This window comes from Peromyscus leucopus, chromosome 2, assembly GCF_004664715.2.
Source record: "Peromyscus leucopus breed LL Stock chromosome 2, UCI_PerLeu_2.1, whole genome shotgun sequence".
NCBI lineage: Eukaryota > Metazoa > Chordata > Mammalia > Rodentia > Cricetidae > Peromyscus > Peromyscus leucopus.
Window position 1 is genome coordinate 88,567,209 of NC_051064.1, and position 22,656 is coordinate 88,589,864.

General features: G+C 40.9%; 1 protein-coding gene across 17 annotated transcripts in view; it reads right to left on the minus strand.

The window, feature by feature from the left end:
- Mpdz (multiple PDZ domain crumbs cell polarity complex component) overlaps positions 1-21,508 on the minus strand; it is a 162,332-nt gene extending 140,824 nt beyond the window's left edge. For 5 of the 17 annotated variants that reach the window (XM_037202686.1, XM_037202683.1, XM_037202687.1 and 2 more), the window contains exon 1: positions 21,254-21,497. The gene's annotated coding sequence lies outside the window, so the exon portion shown is untranslated. Of the gene's footprint in view, positions 1-762; positions 918-21,253 lie in introns of those variants that run through there. The other 12 variants (XM_037202693.1, XM_037202690.1, XM_037202692.1 and 9 more) reach the window with 6 other exon arrangements.
- Positions 21,509-22,656: the final 1,148 nt, after the last annotated feature.

The following is a 22,656-nucleotide window of genomic DNA, read 5'->3' on the forward strand; positions in this document are numbered from 1 at the left end:
AGGACTGATAAGAGCTCACAGAGACAGTGGCAGCATGCACGAGGTCTGCACAGGCTCATGCTGGACGGGGTCACAGAACCAGAAGAGGGAAGGAGACACAGGGACCCATACTTAACCAAAGCTATTTGCAACTAATGGCTCCTGGCAAAGAAAAATATTAGTTTTCTTCAATGGACTGTCACTGAGCATGTCAACTACACTTCAGGGCAGGCCACATACCCAGGAGTAGCTGGCCAACACAAAATGAACTTCATGGGTCTTGTATGCTTTTTTGATTCGTTTTGCTTTGTTTTGATGCTTGGGTTTTTTTTGGGGGGGTCTTATTGGTCTTTTGTTTGTTAGCTTGATTTTTGTTTCATGGATTTTGTGTGTGACTGTGTGTGTGCTCACTTGCAGAGCTGAAGGAGGTAAAACATGATCAAAATACATTGTATGAAAAAAATCAAATAAAAGAATATAAACTTAACTTCCCTTGTTAATTTAGTTATCTATTCTGAATCTGCATATATTTAGAAATAAGTAACATGAAAAATGTTTTGAGAGAAAAATGCTATTGGTATACTCAAAAAAATCTTGGACAATACAAGTACCCTATGAAAACTCAGAAATATGGGCAGTGTTCAGGACATGCTCCAAGGCAAGCAGGCTTATGAAGAATCTGCAAAGCAGATCCCAACTGAGATAAATACTATTGCCCACATTCAGTAACAAGCCAGTGATGGAGAAACAGAAGCTCAGGCTCCCCATCCAAAGTACACTTACCACAAGTGTCAATAAGGGAGACAGCTCAGGGGCAAGCCACAGACAGCAGTTTCCAGATAAGAGCATTACTTAGAAATTTAAAACAAAACAAACAGAAAGCAGTTCCACAGTTGGCCCACTCTGATGTCCCTAAAATAAAAACATAGCTTTCAGAGGTTTCCAAGGGATTTATATGTCAACAACTGTGACAGGATAATATATTTTGAAAAAAAGTTGTTCTTTTCTATGCCCTATACCCTATCCCAAAAATCCATTTCTATTTATAAACAAACTTGTAAGAACAGAACTGTGGGGGTATGAAAAAATCAAGTCTGCTCCCTCCAAACTACTGACACTAATTCTCCTACTCACTTTTCAATTGTCCTTCCCTTTTTACAGCTCAACATTATTCTAACTGTGCAATTACACAGGTAAATAAAAAGCCCCCAGCATGCTGGGGACCATTCAAGCACATTATTCAATTATTCTCGTAGTCCTCACGGTCCACTCACACACAACAAGAGGAAGCAGACACAGGGTAAGTCCCTTGCCTCAATTGACATCACCAGTATGAAGTCAAGTTGTGAACACACCGTCTGGCTCCAGAGTGCAGAGCTCAACTACTGCAAAATGCTGCCTCTCAACAGGAGAAAAATTCACCTCATCATTTTTCCCCCTTTTCAATGGTAAAATTGCCATGTAAACCATTCCCTGATCTCCTACTTTGCTCTTTGTTGCTATGATAGAACACTGACCATAACCAATTTGGGAAGAGCAGGGTCTATTTGGTTTATATTTCCCTAACAAAATCCATCACTGAAGGAAGTCAGAGCAGAGACTCAAGCAGGAACCTGGAGACAGAAACTGAAGTAGAGGCCATGCTTACTCTCTTGGCTTACTCTCAGAATGCTGCTTACTCTCTTGCTCTTAAGGCTGGCTCAGCTTGCTTTCTTATGCAACCCATGACTATCTGCACAGGGGTAGCACAGCCCACAGAGGGCTGGATCCTCCCACATTAATCATTAATCAAGGAAAAGTTCCTCCACTTACATGACCCTAGTTTATGTCAAGTTGATTAAAAAAACTTTAAAAAAAAAAAAACAACTAACCAGCACACCTATACAAGATTAAACCAATGAAGAAAACTAAACTCAATGTAAATAAAGTCTAAAATTAAATAGACTAGAATATACATTCATCACAGCTAGCTGTCAGCACAATCTGAACAAGTAGAAACTATGTAGCTTTAGAACGTATTGGTAAGTCCTGTCAAAGAAAGATAACATTCGTCACTTACATGAGATTCATATATTTTAAACAAATCACTTTTAAAATGCAGTATTTTAAGAAAACTCAAAAAGTAAGCCTACTAATACTAACATTCAAAATATGGCTGCTGCATTTTAAGTGCTGGACTAATCCACCAACACAGGGAGAGCCACAGAAGTAATGGCTCCCCACTCCAACCACCACGTGTTCTACTTGGAGCTGCATTGCCATCTGGCAATCACTGAATCTAAAGTCTGTGTCAGTAGCCACGCACGAGGAAGAACAGGGCACATCAATCATCACTTGGTGGATTTGGTATTCAGAAGAATTGTGACTATCTTGTTGCCCACAGTACCCTTTGGTGCCCCATATACTGTTCTCCCACCTTCCAGACAAGAAAGGTGCAAAGTCACAGAGCTCTTGAGGGCGAAAAGGTGTACTTGAAATCTACTCTGCCTGATTTCCAGGCCCACACTCTATCATATTGCCTGTATTTGTTTACTCAGGTTCTCACATGTAGCACGGGCCAACCTCAATCTCATTATATAGTCCTCAAGCTCTTAATCCTCTTCCCTCAGCCTACCAAGGATAAGTATGTGCTGCTGAATGCAGCTTCTGCCACCTATTTTCCATATTGTCCTGAAAATAAAATTACATTTTACTTATTGATAAATTACTGGTATTACTTATTTTTAAAAGGGAATATGTAAGATAGTATATTAAGTTGTTACAACCTGCATAAAATAAGAGAATAAAAAAATGTATTATAGGTAAAGATGAATAGAGACATATTTGTAAGAAGCATAAAGAGCATATTTATAAAAAAAACTATTTCCATATTTTTTATAAAAATGCTCACAGTGAAACACAGTCAGGCCAGAGGGGAGAAGAACCACTGTGTAGTGGGTAACCATTCCAGCTTGGATCTGGAAGTTCCAACCCCCATTGAGACTCTGGCAACTGTCACACCTACGAGGCAGGGCCAGGGGAGGCGCCTGGAGACCCGAGAGCTGGATGGGCCAGCGCTCTCTCTGTGCGCTCATGGTCTGTCAGATACTCTAGGCCTGTAGCCAATTTGTATGCACCAACAATACTGAGAAACATTAGGTGACTGTCCAGGCTGCCAGCTGTCTTGGTCTACTCTTGCAAGATTCCCGAAAGTTGCTTGCATCCATCTACCATTTCTCAGGTACCATTATGTTCCTTCTCAGGTCTTTGATGGGATTGAAGACTAGCAGTTATATTTACAACTTAGTATATATAATATCTTAGATAGAATATATTAAGTATTAGATTCAGGTTCTTTAGGATAGGACACCTTTGAATGATCTTTATAACATGCCATTTACCTATGCTCTATACTTCTCTGGATTTTAGTATGTTTCTTGCTTGATATTGTTTGCTTTGGTTGTAGTTACATCCTATCTAGGTCATTATCCCTCATTATTTCTGGACAATATTCTGATAACCATTCCTTTGTATATAGTCTTGTATTAGTTTAGAACCTTCTTATTTAGACAAAAAGGGGGAGATGTAGTGGGTAGCCATTCCAGCTTGAATCTGGAAGTTCCAACCCCCATTGAGACTCTGGCAACTGTCACGCCTATGAGGCGGGGCCAGGGGAGGTGCCTGGAGACCCGAGAGCTGGATAGGCCAGCGCTCTCTCTGTGCGCTCTCTCTGCCGGGATGAACGGTGAAGGTGGACTGTGCAGAGCTCCAGAGAACACCGCTGGACTGCGATACACCTTCCCCAGACCCTGAGACCTACCTTTCACTTAATTTGTGAGTTACACCATTAAATAAATATCCTTTTAACTACGTGGAGTGGCCAAAATAATTTCTCCAATACCACTGAGCACTGCATTCTATAATTTTGCATCTCAACTGAGCACAGTCAGATTGAACAAATATAAACACAATGCCTACTTAAATCTGAATTATAAGAAAATAAGTAATTTTTAAGTGTGTATCTCTTGTAATACTTCAGAGATGTGTATACTAAAATCTAATTAGGTGTTTATATAAAATTCAAATTTAAGTAAATTTAAGTGAGCTTTTAATTGACAGCCCTATTATCTTTGTGTTTGTTTAGGAACACTAAAGCTAAAACAGCATTTATAATTTTAGGTCTGTGTGCTTTCTGTAAATATTTATGATAATGACAGTTCCAAAATCCTTACTAAGTCTCTGAAGACTTTACCTGTGACTGTACAATCCCCCAACAATGAGTTGGTAATACTTTTTCACAAGGAATGAAAAATAAACCGAATATTTGGTTTTACTGAGGAGCAGGTACTAACTGGCAGTTTTGCTTTCTGACAAGCTGTTCTGGAAGTATGCAGGCACAGAAGAGAACTTATACAGTAAAGAATCTATCCATGCTTCAAAGAGCAAATCATTCTCACAACACAGATCTCATAGAAACTAGCAAATGAAAATGCTCTGTTCTAGTATTTTAGTTTGCTTTCTATTTGCGGTGAAAACACTATGACCAAAGTGAACGTGGAGAGGCTTATTTCATCTTGCAGGTTACAGTCTATCATGAAGGGAAGTCAGGGCAGGAACTGAAACAGAGACCATGGAGGGATCCAGCTTACTGGCTTGCTTTCCATGGCCACTCAGCCTGCTCTTATTCAACCCAAGACCACCTTCCCAGGTTCAGATCACCCACAGTAGGCTGGGCCCTCCTGCTGCTGCGGCTCGCTTCTAGATGTGAACACAATACAAACATTTAAAAATCTCATTCAAGGAATTGTTGGGTAACCCAAAACATAAACCTGTTTCAATTAAAAGAAATTCATTATCTTTCACATATATTCAAATGTCAAAGCAATATAATGAAGTTATGACATATGACATTACCATAGGAAACTGTATTAATGTAGTTACATAAACAAGTTCATAGACTGAAACTATTGCTTTAACTGAGAATTCAGTGCTTTAAAGAAGTTTGAATAAAAATAGTATTATTTCATTCCATTTCTTAGAAATTTCCTACTATTATTGACCTCCTTCCTTTTCTTAAGACTTCTCCCCTTTTTAGAGAGGCAAAGATCCCACCTAGAACAAAAAATACGTGGAAAATAAAAGGTTGAACATTTTATTAATTATTGGTATATTTATACAACAAACATATTCAAACTAACAAACATTCATTAACTTTGCTATAATTTTCAAATTACCTGGAAGCAGGTTTTGAAATTTGCTTTTATTTATTTTTCCCTTTTATTTTTATTTTCTGTGTATGGGTGTTTGGTCTACATGTGTGTCTATATTCATCTTTTAGATGGTTGCCTAGATGAGGGGTATTCTCATCCTTTCAAAAACACATGTATTTCTTACCTAAATTACAGATACCCCAAACATCAAAGTACTGTTTTTAAAGACTTACATCGACTTCCCGAGTTACACATTTAAATTGCAATTTGTAATGTTTCTGAGTTAAATTCCTTTATTCCCTGCTTGGACTCCACTAGGATGTCAATTCTAGAGCTGAAAGAAGACTCAGCACACCTACAGCTGAAACACTATGTGCTCACCAGGATTGGTCCACATAAATCGTTGGTTTCTGAGTTTACAACTTAGAGCTATTGCTATCATTCAACTATCAAGCTGGCGGACATGTTTAAAGTGTATTAGATAAATTAATTCTACTTACAGTCACTGTATCATTTTATGTCCTTTGTCCTCCACCTTCATCAAGTTTTTGTTGAAGAATCCAGGATAAATATTAAAATATGGTTTTGATACCTCACCTTTGGCCCTCATCTCATATATTTTCCACCCACACCCCTATATAACCGGACCCTGCTCTCAAGTCAACTCCCATCAGCATACTGACTCAGGAAATACTTCTAAGAATGAAGATTTACTTTCTTCTGTTCTCTCACTCCCTAGTGAAACTCAAAGGAATTTGGGTTGTTGGGCAGTTTGCCCCTGTTCTCTACCATATTTTCAACGTTAAGGGCCAAAATACCAGATGCCACACATATTTCTTGGACAGAACCAGGCACAGGGATTCTTCTGAGGGTGGCTCTGGCAGATAAATGTGTCAATCCGAGAGTCCAGATGCAGCCAGGAGCCCACAAAACACTCACTCCTGCTACTGTGTTTTCTTGGGAGACCTCAAAGACACAGAAGGATAAACTCTGTGGCACATAATTCTCAGGTGTACTTCCTACACTGGAAATGAATTCTCTAGAGAAGTTACTTCTGGCTCCTGCTGTTTGCCCTTTTGCCTGCCTGGAATGAGGCAATTCCCCAGGGAGCCTGGGTACACTGTGTCCTTGGTGCTTATAAAATACATGGAGACTCACACATCCCCACGGACACAGAAACACAGCTGGCACTTGGTCTGCAATGGTTTGAAGCTGCAGGAGAAAGGGCTGGTATTGAAGATGTCTGTCATTCCGTGGCTGCCTACTCAGTGACAGGATTTTCATTGCGTTGGTGAGAGGGAAGTGCCAGTCCTGAGGCAGAACAAAATGTGGCTTTGTCAGCTCTAACTGAGAGATTCCTCACTGGAGTCCTAAAAGGTAGTAATAGAGACAAACTTTCCTTCACTGAAGAACGCTATGGACCTAGAGTGGAGCAGGAGGCAAGATTCTCTCTGTCCAACTACCTCAAGTTTATAAAACTCTTCCAAGGACATTTTCTAGGGTTTTCCTTCTAGTTCTTAAGAGTAACTCGATCTCAAACACTGTCCATTATCTTTCCAAAATGGTTCTACAGTTATTGAACCTTTTCTACAAAAATCACCAAGAGTGTCGTCTATCATATCGCCTACGTAGTTACCCTGAGCTATAAAACACTGCCCGTAATTAGATATTTTTATCCTGCCTCATCAATCAGCGCTTCTAAATTCAGTTTGTGGCTTTCATGATTTCCCTTTGCTGAATCTGGATAGAAGTAAAGAGAAAGTTTACAAGTAATTCAAGGAATGGCAGGCTCATATTTCTGATCAGAAGTTGTCTGGGAAGAAAACAGCACATTAGAGTGGTAGTTAATGTGGCTGTTTTCTCTCCTGTACTATGATTGTGGTGACTAATGACTTGGTTGAGTTCCAGGTCAGCTCAGAGAAAGGCCATGCAGGGATTGGGAGGGGGTGGAGGGGCTGCTGGCAAGTATACCCTCACTTTCTAAGCTCACTCTTCACAATGGTTTCCAAGGAGCACTTCAAAACTCTCAGATTCAGCGGGTATATACCAACACTTTCTTCCATAATTATTAATTATTTTAGAATAGTAAACTCTCTGTAAGTTTTTCTCTCTATGCCTGCTAACACCAGGTTTTAAAGCACAGTACCAGAGACTTTAATGTAGCTGTCATTGTGAGCCTCTAGATGATAAAATATCACATATGAAGACTGTATATGATAAAATACCAAAACTTATCTAAAATTAATTTGGCTACAAAAGAATTTGGAAATGGAGGAGGAAGGAAGGAGGAAAGATTAAAGCCTTGGCCATATTCCACATCATTTCCCTGATTGAGAAAAGTAACCAAGCTCCTCAGAATCTACCGTCAAATATTCCCTTAAACATATTTACCACTGAAATACTTAAAATGCAGGTTGAGCCGGGCGGTGGTGGCGCACGCCTTTAATCCCAGCACTCGGGAGGCAGAGGCAGGCGGATCTCTGTGAGTTTGAGGCCAGCCTGGACTACCAAGTGAGTTCAGAAAAGCGCAAAGCTACACAGAGAAACCTGTCTCGAAAAAAAAAAAAAAAAAAAAAAAAAAAAAAAAAAAAAAAAAAAAATGCAGGTTGAGTTGTAATCTACAAATAAAAGCAAAAGTCTGACTATTTAAAATGTGCTGTTCTCCTCCACTGTTGGTGACATTGTAAACTTGTACAGCCATTTTGGAATTCAGTATGGTGACTTCTCAGAAAATTTGGAATCAATCTACGTCAAGACCCAATCATACCACTCTTGAGCATATGCCCAAGGGATGCTCAATCATACCACAAAGACACTTGCTCAACTATGTTCATAGCAGCATTATTCATAATAGCCAAAACCTGGAAACAACCTAGACGCCCCTCAACCAAAGAGTGGGTAAAGAAAATATGGTACATTTACACAATGGAGTATTACTCAGCTGTTAAAAAAGAAAAAAAAATGACATCATGAAATTTGCAGGCAAATGGATGGAACTAGAAAAAAAACATCCTGAGTGAGGTATACCAGACCCAGAAAGACAAAAACGGTATGTACTCACTCATAAGTGGATACTAGATATAAAGCAATGGATAACCAAGCTACAATGCACAGTTCCAGAAAAACTAGGTAACAAGGAGGTCCCTAAGAGAGATGCATGGATCATCCTGGGAAGGGAAAGTAGATGAGATCTCATGGATAACTAGGGGTGTGGGGACACAGGGGATAAAGGGGATGGGGAATGGGAACATGAGGGATCGGATGGTCAAATTGGGGGAGGGATGGAGAAGGAAAGCAAGGAAAGAGATATATGAATAGAGGGGCTATTGTGGGGTTAGGGACAAACCTGGTGCCAGGGAAATTCCCAAGAATCCGCAAGGATGAGCCCAGCTAAGACTCCTAGCAAGTGGAGAGGGTGCCTGAGCTGGCCTACTCTCTCCTGGAATCAGATTGGTGACTACCCTAATTGTCATCATAGAATCTTCATCCAGCAACTGGTGGAAGCAGATGTAGAGATCTATAGCCAAGCACTGGGCCGAGCTCCAGGAGTCCAGTTGGAGAGAGAGAGAGAGAGAGAGAGAGAGAGAGAGAGAGAGAGAGAGAGGGGGAGGGAGGGAGGGAGGGAGGGAGGGAGGGAGGGAGGGAGGGAGGGAGGGAGGGAGGGAGGGAGGGAGGAGAGATTATATAAGCAAGGGGAGTCAAGATCATGAAGGGGAAATCCACAAAGACAGATGACCTGAGCTCAAAAGAGCTCTCGAAATCTAGACTGATAGCCAGGGAGCCTGCATGAGACTAAACTAGGCCCCCTACATGTGGGTGTGACAGTGTGTAGCTTGGTCTGTTTGTGGGGCCCCTAGCAGTGGGACCAGGATCTGTCCCTGGTGCATGAGCTGGCTTTTTGGGACCTATTCCCTGTGGTGGGATGCCTCGCTCATCCTTGATGCAGAGGGGAGAAGCTTGGTCCTGCCTTAATTTGCTATGCCATGCTTTGTTGATTCCCATGGGAGGCCTTACCCTTTCCGAGTAGTGGATAGTGGGGTAGAAAGAAGGTGTGGTGGGAGGGAACAGGAGGAAAGAAGGGAGAAGAAACTGTGTTTAGTATGTAAAATAAGTTAAAAAATAATAATATCCAAAATTTAAATGTGCTGTTCACTAACAGCTGTTAATACAATTGTATCTTTCCAGGTATGGTGATGCACACCTTTAGTCCCAGTCTCAGGAGGCAGAGGCAGAGGTGGTAGAGCTCTGAATTAGAAGCCATCCTGGTCTACTTAGAGAGTTCCAGGATAGTCAGGGCTACACAGAGAAACCCTGTCTTGAAAAACAAACAAAATTGCATCTAAGTATTACTTGTAATTAAGTCTACTGTAATAATGACTCTTCCTGAGAACAAAACACTATACACATCGTTTTTAATGTATAAAATAGAACTATTTGTGAAATATCAGTCATATGTCCCTGTTTCTTTGAGCTGAAAACATGTCCTTTCCACAGATGCTTTCAGAGCCCCCCATTTTCCGATAAGAAAGATGTTCAGGAAACCAATGTTTTCCCTATGCAGGCAGTCTATAAACTGAGCCAGCATGGGCATTTAACCTATGGACGTCCATAGGCCAAAAGCAAGGAAGTCCCCTGCATCAAGTCCCACTTTTAGGTCCTAATAATAATGTCGAACAGGCAACAGTTGTATGCTTTCAGATTAAGTAGCTCAGGCAGCTGTGCTTCCAACATTTCATAGTGGCATTTTAAATAATGCTCTTGAATAAACACGTTCATTTTCTTAATTATGAGATCTTAGGTTGCGTTTTGACATCGTTGAGCTGTTCAAACCACTTGGAAAAGTCAGCTATAGCAAACATTTGTAAAATGCCTGTGAGCAGCAGACATACAAAACTTCTTTGTTACAAGTTTGTATTCTATTTAATGTCTGTACACTAATCTCTACATTTTTGTATTTCCAATAGTGTGGTGGTTCAAATAGGAATGACCACCATAGACCCATGTGTTTGAATACTTGGTCCCTAGAGAGTGGTACTACTTGGAGGTGTGGTCTTGTTGGAGTGGATGTAGCCTTGTTGGAGGAAGTGTGCTACTAGGCTGTGAGGTCTCCGAAGCTCAAGCCAATTCTTTTCCTGCTGCCTGCAGATCCATATGTAAAACTCTCAGCTACCTCTCCAGCACCATGTCTGTCTGCACACTGCCATGCATCTTGCCATGATGATAATGGATTAGACCCCTAAATTGTAAGCCAGCCCCAATTAAATGTTTTCCTTTGTAAGAGTTGCTTAGGTCATGATGTCTTTTCAAAACAACAGAAACTAAGACAAACAACTATCAGAATAAGTGCTTAATTTAATCAGCTACTCGATTCTGGAGTAAGAGCTTAAACTACCCTATTCTTACCTATGTGAAAAGCAAAAGCTTTTTTTGACACCTTTCCCATTTACTGAAAAATTTTTGCATTTGTATGGATGGTTGGTATGGTATGTGTATATGTGTCTTCACATGTGTCTAAGAGTGTATGTGCCCACATAATTGGAGGCCTGAGGTTGACATTGGCTGTTATCCTTGACAGATCTCTGCTTTTTTTTTAAATTGATGCAAGGTCTCTACCTGAGCCCAGAGTTAATGGACCCCCAGCTATTCTAGCCAAACAACTCTGCCTCTACCTCCCAGTTCTCAGACCACAGGAGACCCCCAATGCTGCCTGGATTTTTTTACATGAGTCCCGGGGATCCAAACTAGGGTCCTCATTCTTGTATGGAAATACTTTATCCACTGAGTCATCTCCCCAGCCAGGAACACTTTTTATACTACTGAAGGTTCAAAAAAAAAAAAAAAAAAAAAAAAAGAATAAAAAGCCTTCCCTGTGAGTAAACCTGACAAATTGCAAAATCCAAAATTCAGGTTAGTCAAAGTACTGACACATGAAATGGTACTAACCAGAGAAGTCAACAGAAGGAGAGTAGATCTGAAGGACAGAAAGCCACAGAGAAGCAAATGTAGGTGAAGGGAAGAGCATATAATAAAGTGAAGAAGCTGAAAGACAGAGAGAGATGGAGCTCAGGATGCCCTACAAACTTCCTTAACATTCACAAGCCAAGAGTAAGCACAGCCAGGTGTTGTTAATGAGGTGACACCTGTTTAGGAAGGAACCAAATCCTTTCCTCACCAAGATCAAATCTTGTCTCAAAGAAAAAAATGTAATTTTATTTCACTCTTCTCACCACAGAACAAAGCATGCAGCTTGAAAAAAGATGTGAATGCTTGGAAATTCTATGGATGTGTCAGACATTCTTATTACAATATTAACCATACAAAATTAATTGATGTTATTGGTTGCTTTAGAAAAATCAACCATAAAAATAAAATTACACATATTAATCTAGAAATGTGGACAATGACACAAATTAATAAGTCCAAAGTTAATGAGTGTATTATTTCATCAAGTATTAGCACTGAAATCTTCCTAGATGTGAGGCACAAGGAGAATTAGTAACTGTTAAATCAAGCTCAGAGTCCAGTGTTCTTCCATTCTCCTTCAAATAAATACTTTAATCCACCTCACCCTCCCTTCCTCCTCTCTTCCTTCTTTTGGTATTCCAATATGACAGAGAGAATCTAACTTTCTTTTCCTATTGTCATGACAAAGTGCCCTAAAAGACAAATCAAGAGAGAAAAGTTTCTTTCAATTTGCATTTCATTGGTCCACTTCAATTAGAGCTTGAAGTGGATGGCTACATTACACCCAAGCTCAGAAAGCCAAGAGCAATGGATGTTTGTGCTCAGTTCACCTTTTCTTTCTATTACAGTGTGGGATCGAAAGCCAAGGAAAGAGTCTACCCACTGCAGTTAACCTGATCAAGAAGATGGTTCCCAGGTGTGCTGAGAAGTGTCGCTCCTGAGGGACTCTACACCATGTCACATTGACAGCCAACAGTAAGGATCACACAGGGCCTCACACATACTAGAAATGCATTCGAGCCACACTTCTCACCCTCAAAAGAAGATTCTGGTATTTTTCAGCACGACCAAGTATGAGTCTTTATTTCTCACTGTTTCACTGGTGGACTAATTCTTACACAATCACAGTATAGTTTTAAATACTCCTGTCTCCAACTTTAAACCTCCTTCTTCTCCATCTGTACCACTTTATCTCCTTTATCTTCATGAACAATTTAGTGACCAGTGTTTACACATTTTCATAATTAATTTCAACCTTTTTTAAGACAAATACCCAAACTTTATATTTAAAAAATCTTCATTTGCCTGTCACTGTCACTGAAGGCACAAGAATGGCAAAGAATAAGGACACAAGCCTACCTTCTGAGTCCCCAGAGAAATGAATATCCCACCACTATATTGTGATGTGCTTAGCACCCAACACATCATCTGGAATCAATAAAATCTGGAGATGTGACACATGAACCCCACTCTGAAGTATTAACAGAGAAAAGGAGGGATCCAGGAGAAGGAAAGGAATTTGTTGCTGAGGGAAGGATAGTTGCTAAGGCACAAAACCATAGAGAATTCAAAAGGTCACAGTAGAGCTGTCCCTCTCAGTGAGGTAGTGAGAGGAGCTAGGAAAGCAGCACTTCTATGACCTGCATGGGACGGCCCTGCAGGCAAAGGAGAGCACACACAGACCCAAGGAAGAGGCTGTGAAGTGCGAGCTGTAGAACTTGCTTTATGAAACAAACAATTGTGGCAACAGGGTAAATAATCTACCGGAGAAAGAACAGAAATAGGGGTGCCACAACAACAAAACATAAAACAACAACAAACACCACTGGGAATCCAGAATGGGGTAATAGCAAAAATAAAAAAAAACCACATTCATTAGAGCAACTGAAAAGGACTCAATCGACTCCAGGAGCAGTGGGCAGAGCAGATAGGTAAAGGACATCAAAAGGGGCTAACTCTCCCAAAGTTTTTATTTATCTGAGACACTGGATGCACTGTGAGTTGTTAGCCGAAACAACAGCAGCTGCTAAGAGAAATGGCACAGCCTCCAGAGAGCTAGAAATGGTTCCTTGCACACATAGAATTTGAAATGGTACTAGAATATAACTGGAGATGTATCAACAGCAGCCCAAACTTCCTGACTGATGCACAGAGTGGACACTGGACAAAGCTGTGATGAATGGCACCTACAGGAGACATCACACAAACATGTGCCAAAGACCAATTACACAAGAAAATAACCTGGGGCTAGGGAGACAGCTCATGCTCTTTTGCAGAGGGACCATTCAGTTCCCAACACCAATGCCAAGTAGAACTTCAGTTCCTGAAGATCCAACATCATTTTCTGACCTCCACAGGCACCAGACACACAAATGGTGCACACACATACACATAATTAAATCTAAGAAATAAACATACACATAATTAAATCTAAGAAGAAGTTAAAAGAAAGAAAATAACAGGGATCAAGCAGATAATCAGTGGTCTCTAAACCTCTCCTCAACATAAAGACCAATGAAGAAGGCAAAGATGAAAAAGAGAATTAAAACCGAGGTTAGACTTGTACAGAGACCTTGGAACACACAGCTCTAAATAGGATGTTTCCATCAAATCCCTCCCCTCAGAGCTCAGGGAACCTGTGGAAGAAGAGGTGAAGAGTGTAAGAGCCAGAGGGGATGGAGGACTTCAGGAGAACAAGGGCCTCAGAATCAGCTAAACAGAGCTCATATGAACTCACAGAGACTGAAGCGGCATGCATACAGCCTGCATCAGGGTCTGCATCAGGTCCTCTGCACATATATCCTATCTTTCAGATTAGTATTTTTATGGGACTCCTGAGTATGTCTCTGATTCTTGTGCCTTCCCTTGGGGCTCATTTCCTTCTGTTAGTTTGTCTTGTCCAACTTTGATGTGGCAATTTTTGTTTTATCTTACTTTATTTTATTTTGTTATGTTTCATTGCTACCTCTTAGAATTCTGCTTTGTTTTCTAGTGAGAGAAAAGGAGTGGATCCAGTGGGAAAGGAGGTGGGGATGAACCAGAAGGAGTAGAGGAAGGGGAAATGTAATTAGGATATAGTGTATGAGAAAAGATTCTATTTTTTTTTAAAAGGTGGAAAAGAGAACTGAGGTTAGAAACTCTCTCCAAAAATAGATATTTGAAAATATAATGCTACATGTAAGAATGATACTAGTGATAAAACTCTGTTAGACTCTTCATGTTTGAGTGTGCTGAACAGTCCTGATTTGTAAAGCATGTATTGCTGCCAAACACTAGGCAGGGTATAGTATTAACATTCAATTAAGCCAGGTCTGGTGATATAGATCACTAATTTCCACTACTCATGATAATTAGAAGTTCAAAGCCAGCATGAACAGCTTGGAAACTCTTTCTCAAACTCAAAGTAAAGATGTGGGGGAGATGCTGGGATATGGTTCATAGTAGACAGCTTGCTATTCAATTGTCAGGAATTCAAAAACCAAACCAAATGAATTATTTAGCTTATACCAATTACGACTCACTTGATAACATTCTGGCTTCTGTGATAATTAAAAAAAAATACTAATAGGAGATAATCTTAATGATTAAAAGTCAAGTTAAAATTAGGGGGAAATCAAAGTACCCTAAATAAAAAGTCAGTCATCTAAAGGGTAGATGTAACACTCCTATCAGAATAAAAAATATTCCCATAAACCACAAGATGGAATAAAGTTCACATATTATGAAATGAAACATATCTAAGAGAGAAAATCTGCCACAATCTCAGTCACTAAACCAAAGCAAATTTACTCTTGGATCTTCTTAATTATATATGCACACACAGAGGGAGAAGATTAAATACGACAAGAAGCATTTTCCATGAACTGTACAGAATAATTGCTAGAGAAAACCCTGTACTCCTCTGAGAGTAGAGATGTTATGCCTAAGTCCACCAGAAAGCCAGGGCTGCCAGGAGAAAAGTCAGCAAAGGGTGGCAATGCATAGCTTGCTGGCATGGTTCCAAGTAGGTCAGATAAGGAAAAACATATTTAAAAGTATATGGTAATATGACCCTGATCACAAACCTTAGGTATGTCAAGATAAACTGCATCAAGGCAATGTCCTAATTACTGATTCACTAACATGATAAAGCTCATTATTTAGCTACCAAATTCAATTCTCTAGGAATCTCCTGGTTCACCTGGGCATGTGGTATTTTCTCTCTGAAAAGGTCATTAAAAAACTTTTTTTTTGCTCTTTCAATAAACATATCTCTTTAAATAACTCACCTACTACTCAACTACATTCACTGTGTTTTACTAACTCTCAAAAGAGCACACTTAATTTTAAAATGTTGCTTTGTTGTGTTTTCTCTCACACTTTCAACTAGGTGGTCAGAAAGTAGAAACACACATGAACACTAAAAGTGGCCAGGAAGGACAGATGGATGGCCTAGCCCTAGGTTCCAAGCACTTCTAAGGCTGAGGCGGGAGGATTCCAGCCTGACAATGACACCCTCTCTCAAAAAACTAAAGACAAAGATGACCCACAGGCACCTACATCTGTACATGCAGTACACACACACACACACACACACACACACACACACAAAATCATCTTTGATTGTATATGTCTCCTGTTTTTCTGCTGATCAGATAGATTGAAATGTAATAGGTGTGCAGTTCATCCCATCTCTGATTCTTGGTATACTCAATGATCTTAACTGGAACATTTACAGAATACCTATTACTTATATAATCCCAATACTAAATTAGTCATTTACTGCTTAATGCCATAGACATGCTTGTTATGTAAGTTTTTCATATAGAGTGAAAGATAACTCTAACAAAAATGATTTTAAAAATACTAATAATATGCAAGCACATGCAGAGAATTTGGCATGAAGTCTGGAAATAAAGCACAGGGTTTACTACTCAATCTACTATGCTCAGACCCTCATGAGGATTGATTTGTCAAATTATTTCTTTATTTATTCTGACTTATTCACCTGATATTATTAAAAGTTAAGTATCTTAGATCTTTTTAAAGTCCCAGTAGTATTTGTAAAACTATTGACTACAGATCTTGAAAAAATCAAGTAACATCTAATGAAGACAATGAAATTCTATGACCATCCAAGAGTACCCTAAACTTAAGAAGACTGAGACACACTGCCAAATACAAAAGTCCAAAACACAAGGATCAGAATACACTATCCTAAGATATGCTCTTTTGACAAAATAAGGTTATTTTGACCTCAAGGCAGTGAGTTCCAGAGGATAGAAATATTCCTTGACTTCTCCATTTCCACCCCAAATGAGGCAAAAATCACCTCTTGTTAAAATAACATATACTTACTATTATAATATACATACACTTTATTGTTACTAGTAAATATGTTAGCTTTCCCACACTAATAAAATAACAATTCTTACTGTACACACACACAATGCACACATGCAATGCATACACACACATAACACACACACACACACACACACACACACACACACACACACACACACATGCCCATCTGTTCCCAGGTCTAACCACGTCAGGTGTTCACTTTACTGTGCACCTGTGGAAGCTAGAGGTGTACCTCAGGTGTTTTCCTTCATATTTGAGACAGGTCTCTCACTGAACTTGCCTAAGCCAGCTGGCTAATAATCTCCAGGAAGCCTCCTATCTCTCCCTCCTCTATCCTGGACTGGACATATGGCCCTGCTCTTGTTGTTTACATGAGTGCTGGGATTCCCAACTTTCATTCTCATGCTTAAAGAACAGGCAGTCCATCAGCTGAGCCATCTCCCCACATCCCCTGATGCTATACTTTTCTAAACTGGTACAGGATGACTATGCTCAATACTCCCATGAAAACTGTGAGCATGGTAGAGAAGGAGAAGAGGGACAAGGCAACACTCTACTAAGCTCTACACACACACAATCAATCAATTAAGCTACCTCTGCATTCATATCTGTTACAATTAAAAAGGAATTACAAAAAGAAACAATTATTAATAGCCAATATAGCCCTAAAAAGATAATCAATAGAAAAAATGATCTATCTACTACATACTCAAAACTACCAACAGTAAATATTCAACACAACCTAACTGGCTTTTTCCTTAAAATGATGTGGGTGCATGTGTATTCAGTTTATTGTGTGTGTGTGCTTTTCATCTTTCTTACAAATGTTTGCTTTCTCACTTTTCCTTCATGCATTTATTTAGAATATCTTAAACATAAAGGTAAAATGGTTTTATAAGAGTAAGAAAAATAAAGATGAAAATTCCCTAAACCCAACACGTCTAACTACCATAAGCAAAAAGACAGAAAGGAAAGAAAGTGTACAAATGATAGTCTCGATTTTCTCTTTTGTTTAGCAGATTTTTCTTCACCCAGATGGTCAGAACTGGAAGAATGGCTTTTCCATGTCTAAATCATCAAATGCAATTTCAACATCCAAATGAGAGCTTTGGTTATTTGATTACATATGATTACACTGCCTTTTTAATCTTCTTTTTTTTTTTCTGAAAAGGGGAACTTTCAAAAGGGGAAAAGACTATGACAAAGATTAGGCCACAAAATACACATGGGACATAGTTTCTAAATCAATGCAATTGTGCGAGGTATGGTAGTGTGCCCCTACATAATCTCAGCACCACAGAGGTGGAGGCAAGGGAATCAGGAGCTCAAGGTCAGCTGAGGCTGCACTAGACCCTGTCTCCAGAAACACAAAGTTAATAAAAACAAACTGTATTGTTTTAATCAGCCATGAAAATCATCATACTTACATTAACATTTTTCTTCTTTATTGAATGCTTCACTATTTTTAAGGCTTAGAAAAATAATTTAAGAAAATTATGCTTTTATAAAACACTAAGAAGAACTAAAGTTCTATCTTCAAAAAAGCAAGAGCCCTAGACATACAGTACCCAGTGAACACTTAAAACAATCGGCCTTGGGCCAGAGATAAAATAGCCTTTCCTCAAATAGCAGTCTCCCTTTCTTAAGAAGCATCATATTACCACAATAATGTTTAGACTACCCAGCATCCTCCTCCATGACCTCTCTCTTTCCCTCTGGGCCAGACTCTTTTTCTGGTTCTAAACAGTTCCCTTTCTTATGGGCTAAGGAATACATCATCTCTTTCCCCAAAAGTCATGAGAAAAATCCTTAGTACCTGACAATATGACTCTATTTGGAGAGTTTCTTTAAAGAAGTAAGTAAGGTTAAATGGGGTAACTGGTGGTCTTCATCTAATGAGACTGGGCATCCTCTTAAGAAGAAATTAGGGCAACATATACATAGAGGGAAGACCATGAAAAAAAATACAGAGAGAAGTCCTATAAGGTAAGGAGACAGGAACCAACCAACCAAATGCCACACTTGTTGATGGCTGCCCCTTGGAAACCAAGGCTATCACTCCCTATTGTTTCAGCCACATCCCTTCTAGTTCTCCAGCTCTTGAGTCAACTACAGCATGTCTTTTAATGCACACCCAAAACTATGTGGCTTTGGAAGCTACCAATGGGTAGAAGCCAGAAGAGTTTTGAAGCACCTTACAGGAAAGCTTGGATTGCCTTGAAGGGGCTGCTGGTAAAGGGGGGGGGCGGGAGGCAACTGGATGACTTCCCTGAGATCCCAGACAGAAATGAAAAATACTGGAAAAACAAAACTCAGCCTGTATTCTCATGCTTCCTAGCACTTTTGCTTCATCGTCCAAACATTTCCCCTTGACAGAAAACTTCAATTCTACTCTCGAAAGGTAAAAACTGAGATCCCCTCTAGTCCCTGCTGCCCACCTTCTTCTCAGCCATTTCACCTACAGGTCTATGCCCATTTCTTAATGAAAAACCACTAACTTACATTTACAGCGACATCAGCAACCAAACTACGTCACTCCATCATGTCCGGAGACCTGAGACCTCGGCTGCTTCTTGATGAATCTCAAGAACGCATGTAAAAGCGTCTATTCTCCCATGTGATCAGTAAAGGCATCAAACAAGCTTCCAGAGTACTGTCTCGTATTTATTTTGCACTCCCCCTTCCAGAACCCCCTACAACCCTGGCAATGCCTGAACCAATGCAACAAGTCTCCTAAGCTAACTACTGCTATCTAACTATTATCTACTAACTACCTAAGACATTGAAGGCAACTGGTTAATGAGCACTGATTTCTCCTGGCCGCCTTTCCTCCCATGGAGCCCCACTAAAACTGTCTAATTATAATAGTTTTGCCACAGTGCATAGATTTTCTCAATTTTGTGTAAATAACTCTTCAGTACACAATGCTTAAATTTACAAGAGAAAATACCTTTCTTATCAGCAAACAGATGCTTGAAACAAAGTAACTATGCCCAGTGAAATTCTACCTAAGGCCAAATGTCTATTTTTACAAACCCATGAAGGTGGGGCATATATAACCTTTTCCCGTGCACTATCCAGCAATCCTGAATTCACTGAGAACTCTTTCTCCATTCTTGAGTGTAGATCTTTCGCTGGCAGATGGGGTAAACACCATATTTGGAGGCATATCCAGTCCAGTATGTCAACTTTGCCTCAAAATATTTGATGAAATTCAGAGTATGTTGGCCATATTATGAATGTAAAAAGTGGAGCCAATCTGCAAGTCAACTCCAGTTAAATCTTTGATGACAGACTTGGGATGTGTTCTGCAGAAAAATCTTTCTCTAACTCAGGAGGTTACCCTCCCAGCAACTCACTGCTTGTTGCTCAGCAGCTTCTAAATCCCCTAATCTTACCTTCAAACCATGTGTCCAAACTTTCATTTGCAAACCAGTTTGCCTATCTTATTAGTTAAATGTTGAAAGTGCCAACCAGCACTGAATCAATGCAAATTTGCGTTTTTAAAATTATCTCTTGAGTAACCTCCAACCTGTAGAGAAGTATGCTATACAGACAGCCTTTACTCCCTCATGGTGTGCCCCCTTTAAAAAGCATTAAAATGCAAAGACACATCTAAAGACTCAGTAGATCATTATCTGTGTGCCTGGAATTTGGAGCACCCTAAAAACAAAATTGACTCCCTCCCCAAGCCACCACCAGGGTTTCTGAGGCAAAAGAAAAACAGGGTAAAAGTAGAAAGAAAACCAGAAGAAACTAGGTGAAACACCAGTAGAATCCAAGAAAGAAAGCACATTATGAAAGACAGTGCGCATATGAGTTATTATCTATATGTTGAGAAAACGTCCCATCAATTTTTGCTTATTTTTAACAATGAGGTGAGGAAGAGACATTAGAACATGGTACAGGGCATCCCAAATTAGCTTTACTCTATCAAGGGACAACCCAGGTGCACTTATCCAAAACTTTGTGTTAGAAGTTCGAATCAAGGACGTTCACATTTTATTAGGGTTTTAAGTGAGCCTCTCTAAAACCATAATATACTAAATTGGATAATTCGATCATTACACAATCTTCATTGTCTTTGAACAAATTCAACACCTAAAAACCTCCCAAACTCGGAGACCCAATCCCCTCTGTTCCCAGATTACTCATTTTATAAAGGGCATCATCTTAAATGAAGGTCTATGGACACACAAAGGTGATGTTGACAGGACAGCTGTCCTACAACACCGGATGAGGTGACCTGGGTTCAGCTCTCAGACACATCCCCTCAGGACACTGGGGGAAAAAAAAAAAAAAAAAAACAGGGAGAGGGATTTTCCCTCTAGCTGGTGAAGTCACCGTCCTCATATCTGATGCTAGAAGGAAACCCCAGCCTCCTCCTGCAGGCCTGCAAGCCCGAGGCGTCCTCCCAGCGCAGAGCAGCCCCCTCGCGTCCGCAGCTGCAGCCGCCGCCCCCTCCTCCTCCCCCGCCGCCGCCGGTGACCCGGGAAGGAACTGCCCAGCCCCCGAGCCCCCCGAGAATGCCAGCCCAAAGCGCACCATCGTGTCCCGCGCAGCACCGCTCCCACACAAAGCGTCTCCCGCACGCCCCCTCCCAGCTACCAGGCCCCGACCCTCCCGCACTCCCCTGCACCGCCCAGGCCCGCGCAGAGCAACAGGCGAGTCAGCCCGGGCGCAGGCCGCGGGAAGAGCCCGGCGGGGAGCGCGCAGCCGGGGAAACTTCCAGAGTCCCGGGGGGCAGTGCTCGCTCGGGCGGGGCAGCCGCTTACCGGGCTCGGCGGCCCGCCCGGACACTCCCGGGCTGGCCAGAGCGCTTGCGCCCCTCTCCGCTGAAGTCCCGGCCCTGGCAGCTCCGGCTGGGCGGGCACGTTCACGCGTGGCCGGGGAACCGGAGCCCGCGGCCGGCCAGGCTCGCTGCGCGCCGACCAGGCTCCCGGAGGCCGCGGGGCTGCGGGAAGCCGTGACGCCGGCGGGGCGCGCTGGCCAATCAGGGGCGCGGCCCAGCCGCCGCCGGGATGGAACGACCGACCGGCGCCCCGGCCTCCCGGCCCGCGTGGATGACGGACAGCGCGACGGCGGCGGCAGGGTGTGGGGGCAGGCTCCTAAATGTGACTTCCCAAGGAAATGGGTTTTGTTTGTTTGTTTTTTTTTTTTTTTTTTTTTTTTTTTTTTTTTTTAGTGGAAGTATTTTCCAAATATTGCGCGGGAAATACTTGCCCTAAAATGTTGCTCGTATTTTATCAAAAACTTGAATTCGGTTGAGAAAGAAATGTTTGTGTTTTATGCTCCGGGTCTCTTGGACTATTGCACTCTTGTACTAGTTGCAGTTTTCTTAGTTCCTCGTGAGGACCGTGCTCTGCATTAGTGGCCTGTTGAGAAACCAAGGGAAGCCCTTTCTTGAGAAGTTACTTAGCACATCAAGATGCATTCTTAGCCGGGTGAGCCAATTAAAAGGAAAAACAAAACAACACAGTAAACATGGGGAAGAGCTCGGAATTGTCTGCTGCTGGGAAGAGTGGATGCTCCTTTCTGTTATGTATGTGCCTTTTACAGTTGTCTTTCTGTTGACCTCAGTTCTGGAGTCCCACAGTCCATCCCCAGCCCCACCCTCGTGAAAGAAAATGCTCTCTCTCTCTCTCTCTCTCTCTCTCTCTCTCTCTCTCTCTCTCTCTCTCTCTCTCTCTCTCTCTCTCTCGTCTAATATTAGAGTGTATAATTTAAAACTCTCAGAATTTGAAATATTTACAAGAATGGTATATAACACTGAATAAAAGTATACTATTTTTTCTTTGGCAGATTTGTAATTTTGTTTTGTCTACTAAAAATCAATTTGCATTTCTCTAACATTTACTAAATATTTATGTAGAAAGACAGCACATAAAATACACAAAGCTCCGGAATGAAACTGGTGTCTTTCGATGGATATTTTTGCCTGCTGATGGGAGTTGCTTAAACGTGTAGCCCAAGCCCTCAATTCCCTTGGTTCCACAAACTTGAATCAGCATAGATTTGCCCAGCAGGAAAATACAAACTCTAACTGGTTGTCTTCAGAATCCGTGGATATGAATCAACTGTAGGATTTTGAAGGTGAAAAATGTATTTCAGATGAGGGAAAGTTCATTTTATCTTATCTCCCGCCCCCCCTCCCCCACCACTACCACCACACACACAC